General features: G+C 43.3%; 2 protein-coding genes across 2 annotated transcripts in view; one reads left to right on the top strand and one right to left on the bottom strand.

Annotated features, from left to right (window-relative positions):
• LOC310696250 (uncharacterized protein) overlaps positions 1–16,234 on the top strand; it is a 960,839-nt gene that overhangs the window by 543,551 nt on the left and 401,054 nt on the right. The gene's annotated exons all lie outside the window — the stretch shown is intronic.
• The window catches only part of ABCA1 (ATP binding cassette subfamily A member 1), a 109,943-nt gene that overhangs the window by 90,676 nt on the left and 3,033 nt on the right, over positions 1–16,234 (bottom strand). The window lies entirely within an intron of this gene.

Raw genomic sequence — 16,234 nt, 5'->3', positions numbered from 1 at the left:
GCCACGCCACCAGAGCATGATTTCTGTTCTCATCCTGAAGCAATTCTTAACCCGAGGTATTATTTCTGAGTTAGCGGAGTCTGTAACCTGAAGCGTATGTAACCTGAAGCGTATATAACCCGAGGTACCACTGTATTTCTAATTTCTATTCAAACTGCACACAGAGAGCCAAACAAGGTGTGATGCAGGAGATTCATAAATAGAATAGATCCTGCTGTTTTTGAGAAATAGCAAAGGTGTTAAAAATGGTGACAGGGAGATTCATTTGATGGGCCGGATGGGGTCACTTTCTTCTACAGTTGTTTCCACAACTGAAACACACATAGAGAGAGTAGTACTCTTTGCCTCTGGAGCAAAACATGTGGTCATCATGTAAAAAGTAAAGGTAAAGGTACCCCTGCCCGTACAGGCCAGTCGTGTCTGACTCTAGGGTTGTGCGCCCATCTCACTTAAGAGGCCGGGGGCAAGCGCTGTCCGGAGACACTTCCGGGTCACGTGGCCAGCGTGACGAAGCTGCTCTGGCGAGCCGGCACCAGTGCAGCACTGAAACGCCGTTTACCTTCCCGCTATAAAGCAGTACCTATTTATCTACTTGCACTTAGGGGTGCTTTCGAACTGCTAGGTGGGCAGGAGCTGGGACCGAAAGACGGGAGCTCACCCCGCCGCGGGGATTCGAACCGCCAACCATGCGATCGGCAAGCCCTAGGTGCTGAGGTTTTACCCACAGCGCCACCCGCGTCCCTGGTTATCATGTAGGCACCTGTTATAAGAACTTTATAAAATAAATGTATAAACCACATGTCTGAAACCTCACAGAAAATTCCTGAAACCATTTTGTCTCTCCCAAATGACCTCAAACATTTCTCTGCAAGGTCAAAAGAAATGGGGAACCTCCCCGTTGTCTCTTTGCTCACAAATCCTGTATCAAGGGCACATTGAAGATATGAATAGGATGAGCCTGTGACCTGGATTTGGGAACTGAGTAGTTATCATAACAAACGAGTGGCCAGGATGCCCAGGTAATCCAGTCAGGTAACCTGGCAGACAGGATAAAAACAACGCACTCAGATTTCTGTTGTAGACTGCCCCTTCTCTGATGTACATATGATGTATGGAGGGGCGGTCTTGGGCTCCAGGGTGGGCAGTTCAGAAGTCTATTTAAGGGCTTGCACACCTTTGTCCTGGGTCCCTCCTGCTTCCTGTTTGTGGCAGTGAGCACCCTGTTGCAACAGTTAATAAAGATCAGACTTATAGCCGCTTTGCTTTTGTATATCCTGGTCTGGTCTCTGCTCATTTCCCAACCGGTTTGAGCCTTAAAAGGTATGCTCTCTCCAAAGGTCCAGTCTTCCTTAAGAAGCTGAACCCCTTGAAGGGACCCCTCAATATTCTTGTTTCACACATGTATGTTTTGCTCTGCAGGGCAAATACCAGCTTGAAGTGGGTAGGGCAATTCGCAGTGTAGGAGAAAGGATAGATCTTCTCTACTCCAAAGCAATAGTCCCAATCTGATTCAGGGGCCTACGGCTTCTTTTACCTTGGGAGAGGAGGGAAGCAGGAAATCTGATGATGGATTTCCCTGGGTAACATCAAATTTGGCCCTAAACCCAAACCAGCAGAAGGATTGCTGCTACGGAACAGTGTTTGTTAAAACTACTGCAGTGTCTGCAGACCATTCATGGTCTGCAATGCACTCCCTGCAACATGATGCATTGCTGTATACCCGCTTGTATCCCCTTCTTGATGAAGAGTAGCTTAGAAATTTAATGGATAAATATATAATATAAGAAAATGCAGAGAGCTCTTTCCAGAGCAGAACAGTGACTAATGCAAGATTAGAACTCAGCTCTCAATCACCCTTCTCCCCAACCCCCAGATTGGATTACTGAAAAATGCCTCAGCAGCATGGAAGAGACACTGGCTGATAAGCCCCTCCCTGCTATGTGACAATGCCTCCTGTTTATCCTCCTCCCCCCATTTTCAATACAGCTGCACCAAAGGGCAGAAGAGGTGGAGTTTTGATCCACGAACCTTTCAAGCAACTTGCCCTGTGGCAATTGTCAGGGAGGAAAGTGCGACAAATCCACGAAGCAGAAAGTGCAAAATTCTAAGCACAAATTTGCCCTTGCTTTAGGAAGGTTGGCATGGCCAGATGTCATTTCTGAGCACCCCAAAGGCAGCCCAGGACAGTATACTTGTGCAGCTCCAAAAAAACCCCTAAAAGTCTTCCTTTTCAGCCTCCTATTGTTTGCATCAGTCTCGACAGTGCGCCTCTGGGAGCGAAGTCAAACTGCTGTGTTAGCAGCAGCAAAGTGACCTCCCCAGGGTGCAAGCTTGGGCAGTTTATATGGAGGTCCTGGGCTGCCCAGATGACAAAACCCTCTCACTTGGCCTAGCTCGGTCCAAAGGAAAGCACAGCAATATTTTTGGCACCAGTTTGGCTGCAGGAGTTACTGGAAGGAGGCGTACAAGGCGCCATCCAACTGTCTTAGGGACTCCAGACTTGTGTAGAATTTACTCCTTAGCCTTTTCTTCTCCTGGAGATATCCCGCAAGGCAATGGAGGTTTAGGAACAGGTTTCCTTCTGCTAAATGGGCTACCTTCCCAGGTGGATGAGCCACACCTGCCCCTCACTTCTCTCCACAGCAGCGGTTCTCAACCTGTGGGTCCCCAGATGTTGTCGGACTACAACTCCCATCACCCCTGAACTCTGGCCTTGCTAGCTAGGGGTGATGGGAGTTGTAGTTCAACAACATCTGGGGACCCACAGGTTGAGAAAGACTGCTCTACAGCATGTGCAGAAACCGCCTTCTTGACCGCTGGACCCACTATTGCTCTCATCCGCTCAATCTGCCGGAGCCTGTCTTTGCATAAAGGGCAAGTCCCCAACTCACCAAGGGTTTGAGGCCTATTGGCTACCTTCACCTGGTTTAGCCAGCCAGTCAAAGCCATTCCTGAGGTGTGGCCGCTGTTGTATGCTGACAACTTCTAGGAATCACGAGATGAATGCAGGGTGGGGACCAAAGGTGGACAAGCTACCCCAGAAGGAGCACAACATGTCTCCCACCAGAGGTACCACCCCTCCTCTAACACCCCATACAATAACCTAAAATCAGTCTCTGCACCTTGGCAGGGTACACCCATTACCCATGACCATATTTTCACAGCTGTATAGTTTAAGGGGTGTTGGAAATTAAAACTGTGCAGTTGCATTTCATTCTCAACGCATCCTTCACCACAGCTGTACTGAACAAACATTAAACAGCCTTAGGGAAGAGGGAAGCTTTGGCAAACAATACAGTTGTTTGCTCTCTGACTAGGAGGAAAAAATGGTATGGCGGGGGGGGGGAGAACCTTTCCCCTAAAAAGTAACTATTTAGTCAGTGACTGAGCAATGTTATAAAACCAGAGAGCGGACAGCAAAGGCTCTTGGCAGTAGGGCTTAACTATACTAGGAAACATACCACTCTCTTCCTTTTATTATTATTATTTATTCATTAAATTTATATCCTGCCCTTCTTCCTGGAGGCGCCCAGGACAATACAAACATAGACAATTAAAAAACAAATCAGTTAAAACATTCTAAAACCAATTGCAATTAAAAACACCTCAAAAGCATTTTCAATTAAAAACACAGTTGTGAATTATGTTTTAAAAAACAAAGAAATAATTCTGAGAAACCAGGCTCTATTTTTTAATTATTATTAAAAATGAAGAACGGAAGGAAGGATGCAGCCCTCATGGCTCCTGAGATTCCCAGGTTGCTATATCTGTGTAATAAGACCTCTACTCTGAAGTTTCAACACTGGTCTCCACAGAGCAGGATGTGATTTCCTGGCAGGTTTGCGATCTAGCTAACATGGTCTGGAGGTGCTTATAGTATGACCCAGGAACTCCCAATAAGACTGCACAAATTTCAGCACCAGGATAGAATCACAGAATTGTAGAGGTGGAAGCAGATGACCACGAAGGGCATCTAGTCCAACCCCCTGCAATGCATGAATATTTTGCCCAATGTTGGGCTCAAACCCATGACCCTGAAGTTAAGAGTTTCATGCTCTACCAACTGAGCTACTCCACCATTCCATGGATCAGCACCACACAGAGTTTGTGCCCCAGATGGCCAACACGTCTACATAATCACATCATAGCACAGTTGCAACACCACCAGTGGACCAGCATGCCTCACCCCAGAGGACGGCATAAATGAGGGGTTGGATTGGATAATCACCAACCATTATGACCAGGGATGGTAGCAGTCATAATCATGACAACTGCAGGACCACAGCTTATCTATCCCTGGTATAGACATTGCTGAATGTACGAACACCAGGTATTGCAGTCCAGTATGAAGCAAATATTAAGCATGAGAACTTCACAGTTGTGGGTTCGAGCCCCACGTTGGGCAAAAGATTCCTGCGTTACAAGGGTTTGGACTATATGGCCCTCGTGGTCCCTTCTAATTCTATGATTCTATGAAACAATCCACCATGAAGTACATAGAGTTTTCTATTTCATCTCTGGCATACTTGTGTTGAGCAGGGATGGAGAATGAGTGGCCCTTTAGATATTTCCAGTCTACAGTTACCATCAACCCCAACGGTTGCCCATGCAATATCGCAGGCCACACATCTCTAACCTCTGCATTAAAGGCACCACTCACTTCCCACCCTTCTAATGAAAGACAAGGAACAAAGGACTAGAGAGACTGAGCTGTTCTTCCATTTCCCAAATGCAGAGCCCGCAGGGCAGCTGCAAATGATCTTGGCATGCTAACGCCAGCTCGCCCTGCTGTTTCTGATGTGCTGTCCTTGCTCTGAGAACAGATAAAACTATTTGAGCCTGGGGTGGTGGTGGGAGGAATCAGTCCAGGCTCTTTCATAATAAAGATCAAAGGTTGGATCCAACTCCTATTGCAAGCAGTGTTTGACTTTTAAATATAATGTAAGATTAAACTCTCAAAGGTGAGTTCTTCTTGGCCATTCCAACTTTGGGGAAAAGAACACCAAATTACAACAGCCACTTGCAACAGGCCAGCTGCCCAAACAGTGCTTCCACCATTCTTGTTTTGCACCCATCAACCATTATGGTTGGAGACGGCATCAGATAATTATCCATTTCTATACACATTGCCCTTTTCAGATTGGGGGGACAGCGCCTGCACCCCAATCTTGATCCAACTGGAACTCCATGCCCACCTAAAGGTCTGACTTGGCACTTAGTGCTGGTTCACACCTGCATTGCTTTATATCTACAGTTTCAGGTGGTAGTGTTGCATGTGTGAACAAGCCATCCAGTTCAATCACCAGAATTTTGATATCACACCAGCGCACAACGCTCTTCCATGGAGTCAGTCCATAGAATCAACCACAACTCATCAAACCATTTATGTTCAAGCAATGAGAAATCAAGTGAGGTGCGTGCATGTGTGAATCAGCCTGTACATGAGCTGCCTTCAAGAACGTTATATTTTTGGACAACCAGGTTGGCTTTTGCTGCCTTCAATAAAATGCATCAGTACTACAGGTCTTGGTTATATACATATCCTGAATTCTTCTCTGTGTGCTGCATTTCTAAGTATGTCTCGTCAGAAGAAAATCTAATTAAGTCCCTAGGGACTTACTCCCTTGTAAGTGTGCTTAGGAGTGGAACCAAACAATATGCTCCCATGCTTGTTTATTCAGAAGTAAGCTCACCTGTGGTCCATAAGGCTTACCCTTACTTAGAGATATGTGTGCATACCATTTTCAGCCTTAAGGTAGAATCCTATGCACACTAAACTAGGAGTACGTCCCACTTAACTCAGTGAGACGTACTTCTGCGTAGGCATACATAGGATTGTGCTGTTAGTGCACCTTTCCCCTTCCTATCCCCTCTTTCCCCTTCCTCTCCTCTCTTCCCTCTGTTAAGATCTGTTTTAATTGGACTTTTACATGCTTTAGTCCAGTGTTGTACCAACAAAATTTTCCTCCTTTTAAATTTGCACAGTTACAATCCTTAGAATTGGTAAGTGATTAAACAACAGAAGCAAAAATAACACGCAGCCCACCATCATTTTTCTAACTAAAAGGCTACCTAAAAATAAACCAATATTAATCTGGGCATGGACTACATGGAATTGGCAGAAATGACTGGCAGAATCCGAGACCAGGGAGAAGAGTCGGTGAAAGAAGACTGGAAGAAATTCAAAGACTACTTACAGAAACATTGTAAAATTAATGAATGTTAGAAGGATGTTGGATAGAAACTAAGCGGTTTCCAGCTGTAATGCTTTAAGAGATATGAAAAAAAGAGGTTTTACAAATGGGTAAAAGTTTAATGGTAAGGATTTGCTGAACTAACAAATCGAACTGGAATACAAAGAAGGGAGGTATGAGGAGGTCTGGGGAAATAAGTGTATGGAAGTTATGTTATTGAAAATTAATGTGTGTTTCTAACTGTTTTTTATTTTGTATGTTTATTTTTCTTTTTTCTTGTTATATCTTAAAAACTTTTAACAAATATTTTTTTAAAAAACATATATTAATCTGGGCATGAAATCTTTTGTTTCAGACACATGAATCTTCTTCCCCAGTCTTCGACTGGATCGCTTTAGTAAAGTGTTATAATTCTAGCTGTTTTAACCTGCTGGTCAGTTACTCTTGTCTCCCTGCTCTATATTCTGGCTTGTTTATATTGTATCTTGCTTTTATAATTTTGTATTTTAGCTATTTTAAAAATGCTGAACTATGACCATAAGAAACTGATTGATTGATTGATTGATTGATTGATTGATTAACTAAAAGGCTGAGGCCCAGCACACTAGACAGGATCTGCACCATAAGGTCGTCAGATTCCTAACTAATTTGAGCAAAGTTCCTTTCAAAATAACATCACCTAATGTAGTATGTTTTTCAGTTAAAAGCAATAATAATAAAATAGTGTTGAACTGGTGTGTGTGTGTGAGAGAGAGAGAGACAGAGAGAGAATGAATATCTATATTCTGGTCACAGTGAACCGTCACTGTGATGCTGGTAGGGCTAATGGACACTGTTTCAGACTGAAGTCCTAAAATGGTGCCACAAAACATGGGCTCAACAGCTCATAGAAACCAAAATCAAAATTTTAAAGTCCTGATGGTCAGTTTTGGAGCTAAGCAGAGATCTGAATTCAGCCACCATCATCCCACACCCTACAGCTCCCAAAGAGCTGATCAGCAGAATTTTAGGTTTTTCAAATACGAAGCCCTGGCTGCCCTATGCAGGCAGTGTTAAGATGAGAAACGTTAAAACCACCATAAAAACAAAAGTGAAGTGCCATTCAAACAAACTAACCATTCAAACCTTTTGAAACAAGTAATTTTTTCATAAAAAGGACACCACCAGCTATTTTTCTTGTTGCGGTTTTCCTAAAGGAAAGCGGAAAAGTTCTACAAAATAACGAACACCGAACGACAGTCACATTGCACCATTTCTCAAAAGGATTCCTTTTGGAAGGACCTCCCGGCCACCCAAAATAAAATTTAAAATAGCTAGGGTAGTCAATTACCTCTTTATGTTGCATAGAAGGTACAAACCGGTTATGGCAGCTGTAAGGAATGGCATCGATGAAATTACCCACATCTGTAATTTAAGCAGGCAGTTCCACTCAAAATCTTACAAAGCTGAAAGACTTACCTGAATCTACTCCGCAAATCTAGATTTTCAACTAGTAATACCTCCAAGAGACCCAGCTTATTGCTATCTAAGTTCTATGAAGCACTGTAGTCCACGCCAAGTGCTGTCCCGGTCACAAATGTCAGCAGTGGCTGTGAGCTTTGAACCTCAAACCTTGGGGCCGAGCCATTATCAGATGAATGGAGCCGATATGGCCAGTTGTGCTTTCTGGAATCTCAAAAGCAATGCTTTCTGATAACTAGATTTTAAAGTTTCCCTACAACTTCTAGCTAGATTTCAAAGCAACTCCACAATAATTCACCTCAACCCTGAGATATTGAAATGTATCTGAACAATATGAATCCCACTGTTGATGTTTAAGCATTTTAAACGGCAGCTTTCATTCTTAAAAATTGCAAGCACATTGCAGAACTGCAGACAGATGCAATTTTCTACACATTGCATCAGATAAAAGAGCATGTATATGGTTGGCCATGCTGTGGCCATTACACATATTTCTGTGCCTTGCTGTTACAGGAATAATGTTCAGCTTGTGTTAACTTTATCAGTAACTTGACATCCCTGCCTTATTTTACATTGTTAGGCAGAAGGCTTGGCAGAGTTGGATTTCAAAACACCTCCATACCTGGTGGTAACAGTGTCAGGTCTTGGTGCCATCCCAGTGGGTCAGGGCAGAGGAGGCAGCAACAACACTTCGGCAAGCATGCTAGGCAAATCATCAAATTAATTACAGCAGCTTGAAAGTATAATGGTTAAGAATGGCTGTGTGCCAATCTGCCGCCAGACTGTAAACTTCTCAGGTTTGCCTCTCTTGATAAGAGCTTCTAAACGTTCACACCTTGATATGCTTTGACTAAATGACAAACATGGGGTTTTAAGAAACACAGGCCAGTGTGCCTAACAACTTTCTCCCGCAAAAAAAATAAAAAATAAAACATCTTTGGGGAAAACTCTAAGTTATGTGACTCTGAAGTCCTGTTTAGCTCCACAAATTTAGATAATGCTGGTCTAAATATCATGGGAGAATGGCCAAATGGGAGAGGTTTTTGCAGCTAGCTACCCTGTGCTTTGCATCTTTGGAAGCTTGCAAGATGCTGCAGGAGAGAAACTGAGTAACAGTGTTGGAGGGTTTATTTTTTATAATGATCAAGGTGTTAGGCTCCCTTGTTATTTTTGCTATTGCAACAGTGTCGTGTTGTTAATATAATCTTGTTATATTTATAGTTGCTTTTCGTGCATTGCTCCATTTGCTATTGTGTTGCTGATTTATTATGTTACATTTTTCTACTGTTTTTGCACTGTTTGGGTTGTGATACACATCCCTGCTTCGGCCATGTTTCTTCTTTTTTGTGGAAAAGCAACATGCGGATGAAATCATCAACGGACAAACTCTAGATAAGTCAGGAAATGCAATCAATGAAGGAGAAAGGACGAATCTCTTTTGTATGCAAAGCATTATGATAGAAATCCAGAGCCTATCCTGTAATCTCCTTTCCAGGTGCTAGAATGTACATTGATATACTTCATCAGCTTTTTCATCCCATGTTCCCCTCAAGATCAAGGTGGCAGGCCTAGTGTCAGCACCCAGTATCTTTGGGCAACTGCTGGGACCCAGTGTCACGGCAGGACTCACTTCTGAAACCCATACCCCCCTTAAACAATTATTTTCCTGATGGGAGCTAGGCTACCATTTTGATTTCCCACAATACCTCAGTAGTCACTTTTCTTTCCTCAAAATGTAGCAACAGTACTGAATACTGAGTTGGAGCCAGAACGGAAGATAGGTTTTACCACATGGCCACCCATCCTTGGCTTGTTATTTACAGCAGCTGCTGGTGGTGGGGTCTGAACCACAGGGTATGGAGAAGGGGGAGGGTTTGCCATTTCCTGCTAAAATCTCTCCTCCAGGCTCCAGTTGATATTTGCTCCAAAGCTGTCTTTTACTAGAATGGTATTTCTGGGGTATCATAGCAGAGAGGAAGGGGCAAAAAAATTTTGTAGAAAAATGCCGTGGGGGGTTAAAGCCAGACCCCACACCCCTATGTACCATAGTCCCAGTCTGGACCATGCCATTCCACCACTTTCTAATGCTTTAAAAACAACAATCGAAGGATGTACAGTGGTACCTCAGGTTACATACGCTTCAGGTTACAGACTCCGCTAACCCAGAAATACTACCTCGGGTTAAGAATTTTACCTCAGGATGAGAACAGAAATCGTGCGGTGGCAGCGGGAGGCCCCATTAGCTAAAGTGGTGCCTCGGGTTAAGAACAGTTTCAGGTTAAGAACGGACCTCCAGAACGAATTAAGTTCTTAACCCGAGGTACCACCGTACAATCACACAGCAACCACATTGCCTTTCCCAGGTCTTTTTCTTAGCAGGAAACAGGATTCTTTGCCTCAAACTTCTTTTTTCTCCTCGTCTTCTCACAGAATGGCCTCCATGCAACCCAGAGGCCCCCGACAGGAATGCCAGACTGAAATTTCAAACACATTTTGGAGCTCTGCCCCTGAAGAAAGGAATAGTTCCTTCTCTGAAATGGCGAAATGAGGCAATATATAAAGGGCACAAATTATGTCAGGGTATCTAACAATTTCAGGCTGAATACTTCACAGCGCTTCTCCAATCGATGAGCTCATATAGCAGTGAAGATGGGGCTGACTGGCAGGCCAACTCAACTGGCTTATGGGCTTATGACCTCACCGTAAATTCAAGAGCTTTCTACAAGTCAAGTGATATTTTTACTGGCATCATGTTTTATCTGCATAAAACCATGAAACACCCAGATGTAATTTTATGAGACGGCACTACATAAAATGCTGGAAGTCCCAAACATTGCCAGTGAAAACAAGAGCTGAACTTATCAATCCGTAAGAAGATCGTTTACATTCTGAAAGTGGAGGATATTTCACTCTCAGTAAAATTCTGGCCAGAGAGGACAGCAGTGTTTAGAGAACCTCATCTCTGAAAGAGATATGAGAGATTACTGGCAATGCATTGCAGGGAAAAGAATAAGTAGTATTTACCAATCAATGCAGAACAGAATACTGTAAGCTATGATGCGGACTGTAAAAGCCATTATTAACGGCATCTATAATAAAATATGCTCTCTTGCTATAATGAGATTTCCAATATACCTCCACCCAACCTTGCAAACTTCCAAGTGAAGCCAATAGTTCTTGGTGGTGGGGACTAATCAAGATTCTGGACTGACTAAGTCAAATGAAATACAATAAAATGTTCAATTAATCATGTCTAGTCTTCTTTTTATCGCCAATAAACAAGCCCATGAATGAGATAAGAAAAACTCAAGACAAACTACAGTATCTCCGAAGCCAGACAGAGTCCCAGATGACGAGATTAGTTTTCAGGTTTAACATGGATCCCATATACTGTATATGGATTTACAGCCATGGGAATTGGTTTATTTGAATGAGATTAAAAACAATTGTTTCTTGGTGGCAAGGGTAGCCAACATGGTACCCGCCAGAAGTTTTGGACTACAACTACCATCATCTCTGAGCATCAGCCATGCTGGCTGGGGTTGCGAGGAGGTGTAGCCCACAACAGCTAGAAGCCACCACATCGGCTAACCTTGCTCTAGGGCAGGGGTCTGCAACCTTTAAGACAAAAAGAGCCACTTGGACCTGTTTCCGAAGAAAAAAAAACTGGGAGCCGCAAAACCATTGTGACATTTAAAACAAATATAGACCTGCATGCACGCCGCTGCCCTCCGATCTGACAGCGGGCGGGAAGGTGACGTCGGGACGGTGCATGACTAATGCACGCACTGCCCCCATGCGACGTCACAGCCAGTACAGCGCCCGCCACAGTGGGGAGTGTTGGGGCGCACAATGCGCCTCCTCCCCTCGCTAGTATCCGCCCCGGAGCCGCGGCAAAGGTGTAAAAGAGCCACATGCGGCTCCGGAGCCGCGGGTTGCAGACCCCTGCTCTAGGGCAACTGCTATCAAAGTGTGTCCTGGGAGGAGTCTTTGATTCCTTGGACGCACATCAACGGGTCCTTGGGCAACAGCTTGCCCAACATTATCATTTCTCCTCCACAGTGAGAAGTCACAATGAAATGTTTCAAGAGTTTTGGCGTACCTTCTGTTCTCAGTTGTTGTGGGGCAACAGGGTGGACCAACAGAACTGGCCAGCACAATAAGGTCTATTCAAAACTAAATCCCATTGACCTTCATGGAGCTTTCTCTAGGTTAGTGAGTCTAGGATTGCAGCCTAAAATGCATACGTATAGTCATATTAGTTCAAAGTCTCATTACTGTAGCGTTCAAGCATGCAACAGTACCGAACAACCTTAATTCTTGTTTATCTTTCTACAGAAATTGTCCCTTGGGTATAAATACCTCCATGTGTTTGTATGCCGGTAAATACTCTGCCCTCTGGTGTCAAGTTCTCAGAACTACTTTAAAAATCTACCTCTAAAGAACTGGACAGGGGGCACTCCCTGAACTTTACAGTCTTCAGAAAGTGCTGAGCTGTCATTCTTCAAGTGGCAATCACACACAGATTGTCTGGATTGTGTGGTCTGTTCTTATGTCAGCACCAGGAGACACAATGGAAGCACACCAGTGTCCTAGCATGGGCCAGGAACTACTGTAACCATATAATCAGATTGTACACCTGGCTGCCACTCACAAGTGGAGCACCAAACAAACAGAAGCAGCACATAAGGAGACATTCACACTGTACCAGCAACGTATTAAACAAGATAGCAGAAGTGCGAACAAGCCCACTGTAGGCAAAACAGAGATTTGAGACTGGCTCAAGGGACTCAAATCCCCATTTCAGAGATGCTGAATTGGTGTATTGCATTGCCCATGTGAGCCCAACACTGAAAGGCACACACAGTTTTACAATGCATCTCTTCTGTCACACTTTAATAACAGTAGCCACAAATAGTGCAAGATCAAGGATGCTTGTTGGGTTGTGCGTTAAAAAGAAGGAGGGCGGTTAAAGGATTTTTAGTGAATACTTCAGCTTTTCAATGATTGATTTGACTTACTTTTTAAAATGAGCATTCTACTCAACAGTGGGGCCTTTTGATATACCAAAGAGGGTGCTGGCCTATCAAAGAAAAGCTAACACTCAGGGTTAAGATTATAATTTGCCACCTGATTCAAAGTGCTGCCCCTAATTTATCAGTGAAGTTTTAGCTGACTAGTCTACCCATTGATCTAACAGCACAATCTAATGTTTACTCAGAAGGAAGCCCTACTGAGTTCAAATGGACTTACTCCCAGGTAAGCAGGTACAGAATTGCAACCTAAGCCTATTAAAGGAGTGGGTGGGGGGAAACCCCATTGATTTCATGCAGACCATCAAGTCAGCTTGGTATGTAATTTTGATTTCTTATTTCTGCAGCACCCCTCAGATTGCCTGTTAGAAGTGGAAGCCAGAGTTTATTTTGAGGGGAAACTATTGTCCCAGCTGCTTTTCCAAAAAAGGTGGTGCCTCCAGTCCAGACTAGCTCAAACTCATAATGTCTAAAAAGCACTCTCTTTCTCACCTAACACACTAACTGCTTCCTAATGGAGTTAACATGATGTGAAGAAAGTGTTTCTTTATTGGATTAACCTAAGAGCTATTTAGGAGCAGAGCTAGGGGGATAAAATGTCCAATTCAATGTAGTCATTCATGTTAAAGAAGAAGCAGGAGCCTGATATTGATGCTTACACCTTTGCAAAGCATTTATCCCCAACCCAAGTCAAGAATTTATTAGAAGGAACGAAGGAACAATTAAAACTTGCCATTTAAATTGATAGAGCTAATCTGTAAGTGGTCTCTCTCTGAATCACACCCCCCCCCCTTTGTACTTCTTATTTGCTCACAGAATTAAGCAGCTTTGTCTGGGAGGAGAAAACACACTGTCAACAGTTTTTCATCCTATCCGGCTCCCTGCTTGCCTGTCTTGTCTTTCTGACACAGTACTTGTCTGAGGATCACATGTTTTCGTCTAGTGACCAAGGCTGAAAAGTGCAAAGGGAGCAGACTTTTCCCCTTCGTGAATCATACATAACAGAAAACAGAAAAAGGAACACTAATGTTAAAGTGGGAGCCAAGTCTCCCAAGCATTTAACACAAACTCCATCAAAATGGGACTCCAATCCCACAGGTTCATAGCTGCACTACTCTATAAAGGTAACAGCGTGGAATAAGAAAAGTGTTCAGTGCCATTTATATGGAGAATAGATAGATCCTAGGGTACAGAGAGGAAGTGAAACCCACATTGGAGGCCTGTGTCACATTTCATAATGCAACTTCCTTTGTTCCCTGGATTTCTAGCCAATATTCTGCATCAGGCGTAGCTCAGTAAACTTTTCCTTTCTGGCTCCCATTTTGCAGATCTCTTTACAGCGCAATTGCTATAAAAGTGTGATTTTGCTGGCTGCAGACAATTTTGTACCATGGAAGTCAATGGAAACCACTGAGAACGGAAGCTCAATTTCAATAGCCCCATCCGGTGTTTCCTATCCCCTGGTTATCCAAGAATGTGACATATAGAAAGAACCAGGGAACTGTATATTTTATATATATATACGACGACTGAGTCTTTCTATGAATACTAGAAAAGTGAAGATAAATATCCTCAGCGACTGCAGTGAAGACATTTTAGTTCAGAAGTGATCAAAAGGTGAACGAATTAAGGCCCAGCACATTTTCAATTGTCAGACTCTTCTTCAAACAAAAATAATATGCGATCCACTTTATAAAAACCACACAATCAATTTGCCGCCTGCAGTAACACCCATGTGGTATTCTATCAAAAGCCAAATCTAACCTGATAGAACATAACACAGGAAGACAAGAGGAAGCCTCCCTTATTTAATATTTTTAACTGAGGGAGAACAGACTGAATCCCTAATGGATAGCTATTACTTTTTCAAATAGGGAGAACCTTTCTCTAGAACGATTTAGAGGACTGTGTGGCACACATTTTAGCAGTCAATTTTATCTGCAGAGTAGCAGAAGATATTCATGCTAAGGGCATTGATGAAATCACTGCCTTAGGAGACAGATGCAGGAGGAGACAAGCTGAATGATAGAACAACAGCATGTGTTCAAGCTCCCATCAACACAATGGACTCCAGTAGATCAGAGGGAGCAGTTACATCTGCCATGTCAACAATATGGTGCCCCAGGAGACCCCAACGCTATGTGTTTAGCGCAATCTGCAGAATGTCTCACAGAAGCCCAGAATGCTCCATCTGTCCTGGGAAGGGACTGTGATTGCACACAGAGACATAGAGAGAGGGACATATTTTCATCCAGAGATAATGGAATCGTTGCACACAAAGAGTATCAAATGGGAACGCAAGAATGCTTGCATTTGATTTCCATGTCACTATCATAGAAAATTCAAGAGTCTTGAATCAAGACCATAAAAACATAAAAGTCTGTTTGTTCTGCCACCTGCAAAAGTTCATTAAAAGATATTTATCGCAGCAGATAAGAGGTAAAGTTAAAAAGAAAGCTGCAGCAGGAAACATTAATCTTTTGTTATAATTGTAGTCATCAGCATAATTGCTTTCTGCATGCTGGAATTATCTTATTGACTTATATTACATAATTCATTACTTTTTTTCGCCTTGCAAGGATTACAAAAAGGATGCAGTCTTTTATAAGCAGAATGACTACTTAGGAGTTCTGCAATCCAAAACATTGATTTGACTATCTGTCATTATTATTACTTGGTGAGAGCCAATGAGGTGTAGTGGTTACGTGTGTTGGACCAGGAAGACCTGGTTTAAAAACCCCAGTCTGCCATGAAACTCATGCAGTGACTTTGGGTCACTTAATATAGCTCAGCCTAGCCTACCTAACAGTTTGTTGGTAGAATAGAATGCCAGTGGGAAGAGTACCAATTGCATTGCTATGCTGCCTTGGAAGAAAAGTAGGATATAAATGAAATGATTATTCTATTTGCAGGAAGTTGCCTACGGTTCCAACTCTAGGCTGACTTCACTGGAAGAAATCCTGGAATGGGAAACTCACTACAGAGACGTTTTTTGTTAGACAAAAGATTCCTGCGTTGAAGGGCTAAACTAGATGACTATCAAACCAGATTCAAAAAAATGAAACTGACTTTCACAGAGAGCAATTCCAATGACCCTTAGGAATCAGGTCGTTGGTCATTTACTTTGCTGTGATGCCAGCACTGTGAGCCTCCTGAAGTATCTTTTGGTGAAAGTAGGGGTTCTAGGTCCTGGCCAGGTCACAGCACCTACATCTTTAAAAATGACCCCAGGAGTAGCTGCAGATGTTAAGCTTCTAGTCACCTTCCTCCACAGGCATGGGAGGAAAGGGACAAGCAAGTTGTGATTTTAGTTACCCTCCCTCTTAACTTCACTGAATGTTCCCTGGCAGGAAGAGGAGAACTTCTGCCGTAGTGTGGGGTGGAATAGGAAGATGTGAGGCTTCTTCTTTCCATTTGCTCAGTAACGTCCACTCCTGTCTTTTCTGCCTTTAGGGACCCTTTCCCCTGCTGCAGCCAAGCAGGCAGTTCTAGGACACATTGCAAGATGTACATTCGGTCCACGTGGAGAACCAGCCAGGACTGCTG

Source organism: Podarcis liolepis, assembly GCF_965112155.1.
Source record: "Podarcis liolepis genome assembly, chromosome: 17".
In the NCBI taxonomy this organism is placed as follows: domain Eukaryota; kingdom Metazoa; phylum Chordata; class Lepidosauria; order Squamata; family Lacertidae; genus Podarcis; species Podarcis liolepis.
Note: the sequence above shows the minus strand (reverse complement) of the source record. Positions and strands in the feature narration are given on the sequence as shown.